The sequence below is a fragment of the Xylocopa sonorina genome, chromosome 7, assembly GCF_050948175.1.
Source record: "Xylocopa sonorina isolate GNS202 chromosome 7, iyXylSono1_principal, whole genome shotgun sequence".
In the NCBI taxonomy this organism is placed as follows: domain Eukaryota; kingdom Metazoa; phylum Arthropoda; class Insecta; order Hymenoptera; family Apidae; genus Xylocopa; species Xylocopa sonorina.
Genome location: NC_135199.1, coordinates 9,097,514 through 9,112,242, shown reverse-complemented (window position 1 = coordinate 9,112,242; position 14,729 = coordinate 9,097,514). Strand labels below are relative to the sequence as shown.

At 47.4% G+C, this 14,729-nt stretch overlaps 1 long non-coding RNA gene across 1 annotated transcript; it reads left to right on the top strand.

Annotated features, from left to right (window-relative positions):
• The first annotated feature begins 9,730 nt into the window (after window positions 1–9,730).
• Window positions 9,731–11,345, top strand: LOC143425412 (uncharacterized). The gene is made up of 2 exons (XR_013102038.1): window positions 9,731–9,849; window positions 11,151–11,345. It is a non-coding gene; the product is annotated as an uncharacterized LOC143425412 (long non-coding RNA).
• The last annotated feature ends 3,384 nt before the right edge of the window (window positions 11,346–14,729 follow it).

Here is a 14,729-nt window from a genome sequence, read left to right as displayed (position 1 = left end):
ACCGCTAATAAATTTCGCTCCCGTTGAAAACACGGATATTAATAACTTAGTTTCGGAAATTAAACATTTGTTTCGTAGGCGTCGAGGTATTTCGATCGCGGGCCGAGGTGCAGTCACGTTTATCGCGATACCGTCGGGCAAACGAGCGAGGGAACGCTCGCGGCCGATACAATTTTCGCGGTATCTTTTAACCTTCTGCCCCCGCACTTTACGGCCGCTCCATTATTCACCCCCTTAGCACGGCGAGTTACGCTCCTTCTGAAACATTCAGGCCGAACGTCCACCGAAATGTCGGTCGCGCCTCTTCTCGCACCCGTTACCTTAAGAGCGAGGAAAAGAAAGACGAAGGAGGGCAAGACGACGAGTGGAACAAGTTCGCGTGGCATGTGTCAGGGTAGCGTGAGCCACGTTTACGGCTTGCGAGTCAGATCTGGGTAATGCTGTCTCGCATCTGCGAAAAATTTCATATCCTCGAGAATGTTCAAAGTTATTCGAAGCCGTCGAGCGTAATTACAGTAAATCATACGGTTGAAATCTTCGTTTGATGTCGCGACGAATCATTCTTGCATCGAGTGAAGAGGTTACCAGCGATTATCCGAAGCTATAAACAACGAGTAAAGTTAATTCGAACCCGATTCGATGCTTTGCTCGATTAAGCTCAAGCGCAGCGAAGCTTCTCGATGATGTCGTTTCGTTCGACAAAAGAAGCCCCTCGATGTCCCCGATCGGGGCCAATAATCGAAACAGTGGCGATAAAGGGGAGGCGGTATCGAGCGGCACAGGTACGCGTGTACACTTGGGTGAAGACGAGCGAGCTCGATTTGACTAAAAAGAAGGCGAGCGAAGTAGCGGAAAAAGCGGTGAAAACAGGCCGCGCATCGATCGGTTCAATTAAATTATTCGCGCCCACCCCGTGCTACCGTTCTCGATCTCCCTCCCACCGAAACACCCTGCCGCCGCCACCCCACGCATCCCACCATCCGCCCAGCATCGTCGGTCGGGGTAACAAACCGAGGCAATTAACAATCAATCACAGGTGTCTCTCGCGTCATTGAAATGACGTCAAACATTGTATTTGTGTAATTGTCCATTTATTCCAGTCTCTCGGCTGTCACCTGACAAATTGCGCGCCCTACCCTCGGCTCGCGACCCCCTCTCGCCCCTGTTCCAGCCGGCGTGCTCGATTCCGCGCGGCGCGCGCGAACGGAAACGAGCGAACGGCGAACCGATCAGCGAACGGACGAGCCAGAAACCGGGGGCCCACGGACGCCTGCCTCCGCGCGGTTCTCCTGTCAATCGCGAACGAATCGTCGCCGGTTATATTAATTAGCGGCGGCCCTCCGGGAATCGTTATCTACCGGATAATTGCGATTGTCGGCTGGCATCGATGTTGCCGGACGCTGCGCACCCCCGAGGAGGCCTACGATCCGCGAGCGGACGGTTTCCGGTACCCGCGATGGAACCAACCGCGAGGTCAAAAACGCGGTTCGCGCGAACCCGTACGATCGATAGTTTTTCGAGAACCATTCGATGGTTACTATTCGATGGTCTCGAATAAGCGAAACATATATGATAGTTTGCGAATAAAAATAAAGGGTTTACGAAGCGGTTACATTGGAAGGAAGACACAAATCGATTGGGCTTTCGAGAAATATTTGTTGGTTCGATAGCGAAGAATGTGAAAAAGATATACGTTTTCTCTTGATACATTCGAGTATAGTAATGGCGCGTCTTTTGGACAGGTATTCTCGGTATGTACTATCGGATTGAGTGCGTTTCGAGTAGCTAATGGAAGGCCACGATTTACTTCGTCCAGCATTCCTCGGGCGAAACAGGCCTCTGAAAAAAGTTAGCTCGTCGAACAGGCCTACGATACTTCCACCGGTACAAAGTACCACGTGCGCTTCACTTACGGTACACTGGAATTTACTTTACGATCGGCATTAACATAAATTACCGAATGCCCGGCACAATTTACAGTCCAATAATTATCCATTTTCTGTTTGCATTGTTCTCCGCGCAGGCCAACCGACAATTTAAGGAAATTTCCATAATAAGCTACGGTTAAGAGTAATATTACTCGAGACATAAATCCCTGGTGCCCCCTTTTCTCCACCTTCGTCCTGTTACTGCATCGGGTCCCAGCCAACACCACCGTCGGCTTGTCTTCCCCCTTTCTCCTGTTCTACCTCCATTTAACCCACGACACGACGTTCAATCTACACGTAGATGCGAACGATAACGCGTGCACTCTTTTTTATTCCCGCACAATTACATCGATGATATTACGCAGCGCGGTACGTCTTCGCGTTCGGCCTTAGGCAAATTTGAATTTATTCCAGCCCCTCCGGTATCCGCGATCCGCGCTTCCTCCGTGGCCCCATAGATTTATCGCGTTGCATTACATCGAGCCGGTTGGCACGGTTTATTTATGAACGTTATATGATTTTCCGCTGTCGGTAGCGTACAGTTACGAGGCTGTTACATATTGTAAAGACTGATAATGCGAATCCACGGGAGTCCCTTCCATACGTAGGCGTGGTAACACGGGCCGTGGTTATATCCAACGCCCGGAACCGTTCAGGATTCCCTTATATCGGTTGAAACGTTGCACAGCTGAACTCCGTTCCAGCCCCTAACGCGGATATCCACCTTTTAAGGGGAGGCTCGACGCGCGAGGACCGATCCAGAAAGATACACATCTCCGTCTCGTCCTCTGTCTTCGATCGCGTTAAAACGTTTTAGCGTTAATACATTATGGAAACAAAAGTTGGCCCACTCGACGAAGTGGCTGGAAAAGTTACAAAAGTCCTGCCCGCAGGAGTGACGGGATTCCACGGCATCCATTTGCGGCGGCCGAATGCGACGCAGAAGTTGCCGAGTTCCCGCGGCGGAGTGAATTTCGTTTCATCAAGTAATCTACCTACGCCGTCGACCGCGTTACGCATAACAAGCGAGGAAAAGTTCCTTTCGATGTAAGGTGTTTCGATGGAATTTTCCAAACGCGAAGATTGATAATAATCGTTTTCGATGCGATGCCCGATAGACGAGAATCCGTACGCGTATTCGCGTGATGGCCGGACAAAGAGGGGTCGCGGGTGAAAAAATATCGTTTTCATATCACAGGATACACTGTACAGCGCGGACTGCGACTCGTGATACCTGTTTCTACTTGATAGATGTTTGGCTACCTTCGTAAATCAATACCGTTTTATCCCTGAAAATCTCTGTTTTGGCTTTAGATGGGATTGCCGGCATGCATATTCAATGAAACTGGGTATAACTGAGAATTACCAGGGGAAAGCGAAATAAAATCTGTGTAGTAAAAATCTAGGGGGATTCGGTGAAACAATTTATGCTGTCGTATGGCAAGACAGACGAACGACACTCGTGAAGATTTCCGGAACTCGTCGAATATTCAAAGAATTCAATTTTTCGCGAATCTGCGATTACTCTTAGCGAACCTTACGTCGCCCCAAGAATCGTCTCGGTTGACTAAATGATTTTAATTTACTATCCGTGTAGACTTTAAGACTTCCCAGTTTCATGTCTCACAGTACAAAACAAATGATCGAATTAATTAGTGGAAGCTCAGAAGTAGAACGAGGAAACCCAGTCGCCATAAACGCGAAACGGTCGATCCCTTCGCCCCCCCTCCCCTTTCTCATTTTTCCTTTTTACGTTTAAATGAGCTGTTCCCGCAAGAGACCGCGACACTCAGTGGATGTTAAACTCGAGCTTTAGACATGCAAATCAGGGCTGAGAGAGGTGTATGTAACTAACCCGTTCCTCCCATCTTCTTCATTCTTCCTTCTCCGTCGGCTAAAGAGTGCCTTCGCGACGTATTTATAGCCCCTTCCTTCCTTCCTTCCAGCCAAGCTACGCTCCTACCCGCGTCCTGATGAATGCCCACCTTCGCTTTAAGTTTATTAAACTAACTTGCTAAAATTATGAATAATTCCGTGGCATTGTATCATACCGCGACGGCACCGTACCTTCCGTTTCGGGTTCGCGATGAATCCCAGCTGAAGCCAGCCACGTCGTCGACCTCGACGTCCCGTTTTCCATCCCTTTCAGGGAAACGATAGAATCGTTGAAGTATCCAGGAAAATGAAGACGTCATCGAGGATTCGCGTTTCATTACGGTACATTCAATACCCGCGACGAATCATCGTTGCAGCGCGAGCAAATAAACTGTGCGACATCGATTATTCGAGCTAACGTTCCGTCACCCTAGGTACCGTTAAAAAATCGTGGAAACCGTCGAATTACGCTGCTCTACTCTACGTTAATTTCTCTCTGCCCTCTCGAATGAAACAACTTGTGCACGCGTTCCTCTGCTACGAGCACTCGAGGCACCGTAGAACCAGCCGATTCTCAGGCATCGATTATTCACCGATACTAGTACGATTTATGGTAGCGGTGCCGGTCGAGAACCGTGAAGAGACCGAAAGCACTGGAAATAGATCGCACGTAACGACCGTGTTAAGGCTCGCGGATGATCTTTTGTTGGAGCTCGAGTGACCAGCGCCGTTTGAATAACAGGCAATCGTAATAGATTCATGGCGGTGGTAACGGACTTCATGAATCAGCCGTAAGGAGGCTGGATACGATGTAAAAGTTCGATCTCGAACGGCAATAAGCCCTTTCCTGAATGAATGGCCCCGAAATTCCCGGCTGATTTATTCGGTACATCGCGCCACTCTCGCATCGCGTGTTCGAGAAAGAATTTCAGCTCAAAAGCACCGCTAATGTCTACTTTTCACATCCCCCGGTTCGATACTTTCGACGAATTCCCTACTAAAATCCTGCTGCCTCTCCCGAAACAGAAATTCCCCCGTAACAGGATGCACGGTAATAAAAAGTTTGATAACGTATCAAAAAGCGAACCGTCATTGTCGGGGGAACGTAATGAAGGATTTGGAGCGTGTTGCTCGCGCGTATTTAACTGCGCAAACTGGTTTGTACGGATTAGGCCGAGCATGTAGGACCGTCTAAATACGCCTTGTTGCCCGTGCGTACTGAACTGCACAAACTGGTTTGTACAGGCTGCCTCTCCTGTAGCCTTAACTCTGCAAACCAGTTTACGCGTTTATTCCACGGGGAATAATTGAGCGTGTAGGCCTCGGTTTGCGTCAAATGAGATAAGGGAATAAATTAGAACACGGAACGGCCCCTCGTTCAGCCATCGTCCCGCGGTATGTCGCGTACGATCTTCGCCCATCCGCGACACGCGAACGACCGTGCCCATTTTTCCGGTTCCCGTTGCGCAACAGGCTATTACACGATCGAACTCGACCGACTCGAAGTCCGTTCTCCCATCGTCGACTGTTCGAACTCGCGGAGGAACGCGTACGACGATCGTCCGATTTATTAAAGCAGATAGCAACGTCCGACGAGCTGCGCCACGGGAGGAACGTCGTCGAGCCGCGCGACCGTGCAAACGGTATCGTCGCTAAACTGGTGTTATTTCACGGATAGGCAAACACGGTATTTTACACGCGGTTCGATACAAAGCCCGTGCCTTAATCCGGCCGTTCTGAATCGCGCGATACCAGCGGAAGGAAACGGGAGAACGGCGAACCGTGTAAATTTTGAAACGGATCGCGTCCTAGACGACGGGGACTACGGAACAGGGGTGGGCAGGGCGGTATACCGAATACCTGCAGGAAATCTGCCGGTGAACATGACGTACCATCGTGTTTGTCTTGCGTTTTAGGTGACTCGATTCCCGTGCTTACGTTTCCGCCAGGTCGGGGACCTACGCGGCTTAGGGATTTGATTTCGCGCATAAATATTAATGCACCCTGATCACCCCGGCCTTTGCGCCTAGACGGCGCCGATGGACGCGTCGGGAGCTTCGACGAAACTCGAAAAATTCGATGTCGTTTAGTTTCCTCGAGAATTAAGGAACCGTGCACGCGAGGTGGCAAGCTTGGAAACAGGTGTAAATTTAGAAAATTTTATTTCTTAACTGCCAGTTTTTATAAGAATGTTTTTGGTGTGAATACGCTTTAAAGGTGGCAAACTGAAACAATTATTACGCCTACCGAGATGTACATACCCGATTGAGTTGTACGTTATGTGTAGTACCGTTAACTCTATTTGATTATTTAATCGTGAAAAAGAGATTAGATATTATCCTGTATTCATCGTGAATAGGTACTTGTTTTCGAAGATTGTTCAGCCCGATTCGTTCGAATCGATCACTGGAACGGAACAAAGAACATCTGTAGCTGCTTAAACGCTGGTTATGATGGCCGTATTATGATGGTTATGATGGATGAAACCGAGACTGAGGTGACTTGTGCAGACTGGCTGAGTCTGAAGGCGCTACGTCGACGAGGGAGAAAGGGACCCGAACTCGACGTAATCGTTTCTAACTACGGGTGAACACATCTCTGACAAGCGTGGGCGAAAAGGAATAGGAGTATTGTAATTAACGTGCCGCGTATCGCGAGGTTGCGAAAAAATACTCGAGTATTACGCGCCTTGAACTACTTCGATAACGCGATAAAAATTAACAATTCATCGTCACGCTTTTTACAACGCAAGGGCACACAATTCACGTGCCAAAAACGGTCAGATCCAGGATACGTTCTCTCAAACACTAAAGATCCCAAAAGAGAACCCCTCGAATGCATAACGCGGTACGTGTACGCAACTATCTGTTAACGGGAGAGGAATACGAGAGAAAACAGAAATGTCCACCAGCTTTAAAAGCACCTTTGTCGAACGATTTATGGCCCATTCCGTGTAACATAAAATGTCCCCGAAAAAGAGAAAAAGGGGGGAAGAGCGGAGGCAAAATGGACAAGTATCATTTAGCCGTTTATTGAAGAAGTTCGTTAGGGGGTTGGGGGTGCTCGACGGCACAAAGCCAGTCACATAGGAGGCGAGCGTCGGCGTCTAGACGCGGACGAACGACGTTGAAACGGAGCCGGTCGATAACGCGATGCAGCACCTCCAACCGTGACGAGGCTGCGACATCGGGACTGTGATTAGGGGCTGGTCGGCAAACAATGCCTAATTACATAATTATTGTGCCGCGGGCCCGTAATTAAGACACATTACTCCTCCCGGCTGGTAATTCATTACGCTTAATGTCTTCCCTGCCTCCACCGTTTCATCGCGGATGACAGTCACGACGGTTCCGCTAAATACCGTTACCGTGAAATATTACAGACCACGAGCACGACCATGGCCACGACCGGTGGCTACGAGAGGCAACACAGCCTCCGACTTCCCTTCCTACCGACGAACCGGTGAGACGGTCGTACACGGGAATGCTGTTTGATCCTTGGAACGATGCTTCCACCGCTCGTCCGCTTTTATTGGATCACGCGAATAATTGTAAGATTAATTGATACCGATTGTCCCATTAACGGGAGCGAGAGGGCGGTGGATGGTTGCTAGCGACGGAAAGTAATTGCTGTTCCGATAGCAGTTCGAGCCTGATGGAAAGAGCGTTTCCGTTGCGCTCAGATGGTGCCTGAACTGCCTCGATAGCTGTTTCGATTGGCCACGGATTCCTTTCTGTTCATTAAAAGATACGGATCTTGTAAATCTTGCGAGATTGTAAAAATGTCTACCGCCAGTTTCGATTGCGCGAAATTTCCATTGACGAACATTCCCCGGGGACGAACTTCTGAACTTAGTAACCGGCTGTAATTAACGAACGCCAGCGTGGATAGAAAAAAAAAGATATTGATAAGGTAAATTGCAACGCCGTCAGCGTCCTGTGAGAAAATTCATACGGTAAATTGCAATACCATCAGCGTCTATTTAGAGCGGTGAAAGAACCGGGACGTAAAGAACGAACAGACGAAACTGAATGGTTTTATGGGGAGGGTGACACGCGGAACCCAGGGACAATCCGGATGCCAGCGAAAAACATCCAGAGCGTCATTATGCCCGACGCGAGAACTCACGAGATCCCAGTGGGCCCTCATTGAAATCCGCGGCCGGAGATTGCCGGATGCTCGATAGGCAGCGTTTTCTCGCGTAATCTCGATATGAGGCGAACCTCTCTGTGGCCCTGGAATCCCGCAGGGCCTCGCGACGGGTTTAAAAAATTACCGCGAAATCATCTGGCCGCGCCTTTTCAAAACGGCCGCCCTTTGTCAACCATCTAGCTTTTGCCAGTAGACGAGGCGCGCGTTTGTTGCGTCGCGCATTAAGTAATTATGCCCGTCATTGTGATTAATTGCCTCGTCCGCGATCCGTCTTTCGGATCGACGAGGCGCGTGCTGAGGGATTACGTTCGAAAGAAAACGTGAAAGTTCGAGACGCGAACACGGCTGAATAATACTAATGTCGCAAACGCGGCTGCGGAGGAGCGCATCGAAACACGCCCGTTACATACATTAAACAGAGTGTTACGTATGAAATCTATACACTTTCATTTCTAATTAATCTTTATGCATCGAACTCATGCATTGGTCGTTTAAATCGACAGGCATTTACCAACGAGAATTCAATAAAATCAGAAAGCTACAGTCGAAATTTCTTCGGAAACGAAAGTCAATCGATAATAATTTGGAAGAAATTAATTAAAACCGTAGCTACCAATTAAACGCAAAATGATTGACTCGTCGATTGTCTTGGAAATGAAAGATTCGATTCCCCTCCACGGTCGCACGTATGATGTTAAAATGCATAAAGCGACCGTTTGATCGACCTAGCGTAAATTAAATATCAACAAAATACCCGTTTTCAATCGTATGACCGTTCTAATTATGTCCGCGGTTGTTTACAATGAACGTTTCAAACCGAAATCATGTATAAATTAACCCTGAAATTGGCAATATATACGGCCAATAAAAACGATCGTTCGAATATGGAAATGTCAAAATTCACCACTAGACGGAATTAACTTTTAACCGGCAAATAAACGTTAACAATTCCGCGCAGGGGAAAAAAAAGAGGCAACTCATTGGATGGAGGATGTGGAACGTGTGCCGATTGCAGGAACTACGGTTAGCTGGATCCTCAATTGCACAATGCTCACTTTTTTGAAACAATGCCCTGCTTTCACATGCATATAACCACATGAATACTGTATCTGTACAAATAATATCATTCGCTCTACACTTTTTCGGACGCTTTTGTACGTTACGTTTCAAACGACATTGTAAATAATTGTTTGAAATATAAAAAATAAATTCCTCCCTACAATTCACCATTCTTCTCGACTAGAGGCGCCCTCTACGCGTGTCGTTCATAAATACGGTCAAATCCATGCTTTAACAATGATCGAACGTTTTCGCAAAGCAGAGTTAAATTGCATTCAATTACAGAATAGTCGACTCATAGTAATACATCGCTCGTTATTCACACCGCTTTTGTTGTTATACGATGATGCCTCGCAGGCAAATAAGTATCGCATCAGCTCGTATGAAATCGAAAGATTGCAATATGACTTACCCAACGCTGACGATTTCTCCTCCGCTATCGAATCTGCTATCCATGCCGGCTGTTACTCCATTTGTTCCTCCTTTTCACATTTCAAACACTGCACTTCCATCAACGACTAATTGAACAAAATCACTCCCGAAATAACGCGAAGAAACCGCGCGGACACGAAAGACGCTACGAAAGAACGCCCGCGTTTAGCGCCATTCGTGACGTCACGTCATAGACGACTAGAAACACAGATCGTCGTAGCTGCGTTAAGAGTGGCACTCACGGTCCGCGGATAAGTTCAGGCCATTAACGGTTAATAGATACGTTCGCGCATTACATTAGTAACCTATCTTTTCATCATCGGATATTGTTCGCTAATAAACGAGTGGTATCAATCATCGTTAGTGAAATCAAACGCGAGACACGCGGTACGTACACACGCGGGTATGTATAAAGATCGGATAAATACGATAAAACGTGCATCGACGGCCGTGTCAAAAGTAGAATAATCGCGCGGGGGAAAAAATTTGACCGGCGATCGATCGTTCGACGCAAATTAACCACGACGGACGCAGTAAATTTCACCTTGACAGAAGATAAAATCACAGGTATAAACGTACTTCATTTGCCTGATATTTTTCTTCCTACCTCTATTAATAATAGTCACGTACGGGACTGATCGCGTTTACGTGTTAAAAAATTTCAAATCGAACCGCGGAGACCTTTTAAAATTCGTGCCGGCTTCGCTGCGAAGTGTACGCGGGTGAATTATAATTTTGAACGTGTCGCGCGCACGTTCGAACACCTTCGACGGCACAAATGTAAACTGCCTTAATAAATGGCAACTGTTAGTACGAAACAGAGCCGGAATTTTAAATAAAATATCAAACGATCGTTCGCGAATAGCTGAAAGCTAATTTCTAGTTAATTTCATCGGGGATTGTAGAACAGAACGGTGTTCAATTGACTTGATTGGAGCAGATATTTAAAAAGTAACAAGTCCCATTGACGATTGTTAATACACTCACTTGACAATGCCCGTTCTTTTTAATTTCGATGAAACGGTAGATAAATACAACTCGTTCATTGGACCGCTCAATTTAATTAAAAGCCTTTTCGTGTGTGCAATTTTCTTCAATTAGCGAAACGGCTGCCTTTAAACACGCTCCTTTTTACGAATTTATCACTCTATCTTCGTTACAATTTATCGAACGCTCTACTGGTAATTATACGCCTTTATGACTTCACCGGCCGGCTAATACGTCACGTTTGCGCGGGAAATTTTTATCCTAACGATCTCGCGTATCGCGAACAATATTTCGAAACGCGAGCCCGCTGCAATCCGTAACGGCGCTACTCGATCTGCATTAATTGGCGTCATTACCGCTCTGCCCATTTTTTGGTATAAACCGCTTTTCCGGTTCCGCCTCTTATTCAGCATTACACGCTTATTTTGCGCTTTTTATGTCTCGAGTGGCGATTTCTTTAAGCACCTTTTTTTCGATACGTTGAAAACAGTTTTTACGAAAAATATAGGAATTCAAATTCATTATAGCAGTAATCCAAACTAATTTCGCTTCGCGATAGTATTTATATTCATATTTCTTTTTTATACATCATTCATTTCTCAACTTTTTGAAGAACGTATTGTTCAATAACGTATACGATGTTAAATAATTTTATTGATTAATCGATGTGTAACAAAAAATGCTTACCAATAAATGCAAGAATACGCTATTCGTTAGGTTAACGTTGGAGCTCGGAGCTTTCTGGAGATCTTCCGTAGCCAAATACAACGACGACGACGCGACAACATACCCTGGGAGTTCGGAGGTCTGTTTACACGAGTTCGCAAATATAGCCATAGGTATCGGAGCCAACCGAAGCGAAGAATTGATAAATTAGTTATTCCGTCAGTCGCCTGCTACTGTTCCTCCAGGTACGTTTGATCCATGCTTATTTATATTTAGAACCCTTGGAGCTTTCCCAATATCCAACTATCTACGTGTACAGGACGTCTCGAATGTTTTTCGATGAAAACATTTTATGATCGTATTTTATACTCTCTGTACTCAACGAAAAGTGAATGTATACGCGATGTGTACAACGAACCATGGGTATTTTTCTGTAAACATAGTTCAATTTAATTTATCGATAATCTAATATAATCCAATATACGTCACAGGGGTTATAAATCGCGGGCATTAATTCGGAAAAGCTTTAATAGAAAGCGTAGCCAGCTCGTTTATCATCGGATAACAGTTCCGGAGTACATCCTTTGAATGTAACTCTACCCCTGGGTAAACAAGACTAAGGGTTATGACCATTCCCGTTTGTCTTTGCATCCGGCGAATCTTCGCGCGAAATCCCTAGCCGACACCCAATTAACTCTCTAAGAATTCGATCCTATCCCATGCTAATACCAAGATAGTGCGACTCTAACGGCAGATTAGAAAAGACAATATTTGCCCCGGTGCTTCCGCGTCTAATCGCGTATTGCCTCGCAGATGCGCCTTCACTTAATATCGCTTACCATTTGTTCTCCCCGTGGAATTCAAGTCCGCGGCTTCTGTACACACAGGAGCTAACAAGAAATGTAGGGTGGTGTCCCCTAAAATCAATTCATATTCGCTTCTTCGACGAAGCACGCCGTTTAAATCGATATCCACCGTACCGATTCTCATCTACGTGTACGTAGAAAAATTTCATATCTCTCTCCCGAGAAGGTCACGTTCAAGATGGCGATGAATCTTGCGCGAACTGCAACGCGTCTCAGAAACCTCCCCGTGCCTGACCGCAGAGAGGGACCCCGTATCCGCAGCGACGACGGTTTGAATTGAAGATTTTTGCGGACGGTAACTCGTTGGCTCACGCGCTAACGTATTTGCAAGATCCGCTGCGCTGATGGACATATAATGCGACGTGTGATTGTAGGCCCGCCAATCGCGGCCGATTGTGCCTCTGAAGGCCCGCTAACTATCTCAAACTAGCCCCATTCAAGCCGCCACGACCTCTCTCTATCCGTCTCTATCCGCCAGCCCAGCCTCTGTGTCTCGCTCGTTCCAACCCTCCTTCGCCCGTCCGTCTCCCGTTCGTCCCACCAAACTTCGCCTCTTTCTCGCTCCCTTCGCCGTCTCTCGCCTCTCGTTCCCGTTTACTTCCACCGAGCGATTTTCCCTCCCGCTCCTGTGAAAACTCCGTCCTCCTCCCGACACCGAGTTCGAATTCGACGTATTTCTTGCCGCACGTTCCTTCCCCCAGGTCCCCTCTGTATCCCGTTCTAATTTTCGACCGACTCTTTCGCCGCACACGTAATCTTCTATTTTATTCGCTTTACCCTTCCTAATGCGATACCTCGCTCCATACAACCGGGACCATTCCCCGTTCTTTTCTATCTCGCCCCGCGAACCGAACGTTTCGCCACCCATTTAACATCCAACATCTCGCTACCTCTATTCAACCCGCTCTCCAAAGACGTCGAGCTCTCGCGATTCCTTTCGTCCTGTTATCTGGACTTGCATACATCCATCGCTTCCATTTTCTTTTTCGTTATACTCTGTATATCTTCTGTTTCGATCGATCTCTGTTTTCTACATTCATTTTACCACGCGCTCTCGCCCTCGACCGTGGGTTTTAGAGTGTTCAATTCACTGTCCTTTAGCTCATCGATGTTACCATCCCTTTCTTGCCATTCTTTTCCATAACGACGCGCCAAAACTAGCGTTTAATTTTCACACTTCTTAAACCATTTCTCTCTCCCCCGTTGCCACTCCGATTCTTCTCTTTGTCCTATCTAAACAAGGACCAACTGCCTATCCCCCGCCAACCCGTTCCCTCGACGTCCCTTATCCCTGTTCGCGGTCTCTGTTCATCCCATTTCGACACAATCGCGCGTGGTTACGTAGGTGTACGCTCCACGCCAGGCGTCACCGGGTATTCGTCCCGATTCTACCCTATATAACCGTGGCACGTCCTACGTGGGAATTTCGAATCTATCAGCGACCCAGACGAATGCAAATCGCGCATGAAGCGCGCTTAATAAAGCACGGGCACACGCGGCCTGCAACTCGCAATTTTCTTTCCGACGCTACGTGTCGCGGCCGCGCGAACGCACGCTCCTCTTAATGAAACCTTCCCATGCACCATCGCAACGCGATTCGCGGCTGCACCCCCCATTCAATCTGACTGCACCACGACCCGCGATACCACTGGGAAAAGAACACGCGCGGGATCGTTAAAGCCTCGGCTAAGAGGGTGAAACGATTGCAACGTCGTTATGGAAACTGATACGTTTGCGTGACGACGATTAAGCGAACAAACATTTCCTGGAAAATCGTTTAAATTGTATAACATTTAACGGACTTGACGGAAAGTGGTTAAAGAAAAATCCATCGATTATAGAAATAGAGCGAGAAAATTAAGGAGCAGGTTCTGGCTCGGGTATGAATGGGTTTTATACTCGGGAACTTCTATTCCCGCGCATGCTTTCAATAGTTGAATAGCAAAATGATATAAACCGATAACATTTATAGCAGTCCTCCCCTAAGCTGTTCCCGCATCAACTTTCAAGCTTGAACTTTCGAGTTACTTTCGCCAACGAAACCTTTCTCGTCCCATTTCGTTCCCGTCTACGCCAAAAGTCTATCTAGCCGGACCAAAGAGACTTCGTTCTCCGACGAATCAGCTCCGAATCACCTCGATCGTTTCGTCCGAAGTATTCAAGCGACCCAGACTAATCGTATGAGGCGTCTCGAGGCGTCAGCGTAAAAAGTATGGCACAGACGGATATCGATCGTGGCCAGGAACAATATCGAACCGGAGGACGACGCGGCTTTTGACCAGCCGCGTTTCGACCAGGCGAAAATTGAATTTCCAGGGAGCCCAGTCAAGAGGTAAGCGCGGAGAAGCGTAGCAGCTATTTGCGTGGCCTTAATAAGGACGTTTGACGGCGTTGGCTTTCCCTTAACAAGCCGGCTAATATCCCGAGGCCTTGGCTCCTCTTGGTCTGCCCTCTTCGTCCCGTTTCCACTCGTCCTCCGACTCTGGCTTTCTCACTCCGTGTTCTTCTTCTCCCTTTCTCCATCGACGTGTTCGCCTTCTGCACGGCGGACACCGCCGGGAATCACCAAAGCTTGAAAACCGAACAAACTCAGTTAGAGAACTCGGCGCGAGGAGCAACCGGACCCCAAGCTGGTTGATAGAAACGCCAAAACCCATCCTTTCGCGCGCCCAACGATTCTCTTTGCGTATACGACCGCGTTCATGTGACGATTTTACGTCGTTCTAATTGCGAGTAATCGTTTAGAGATAGCAATCTCCATAAT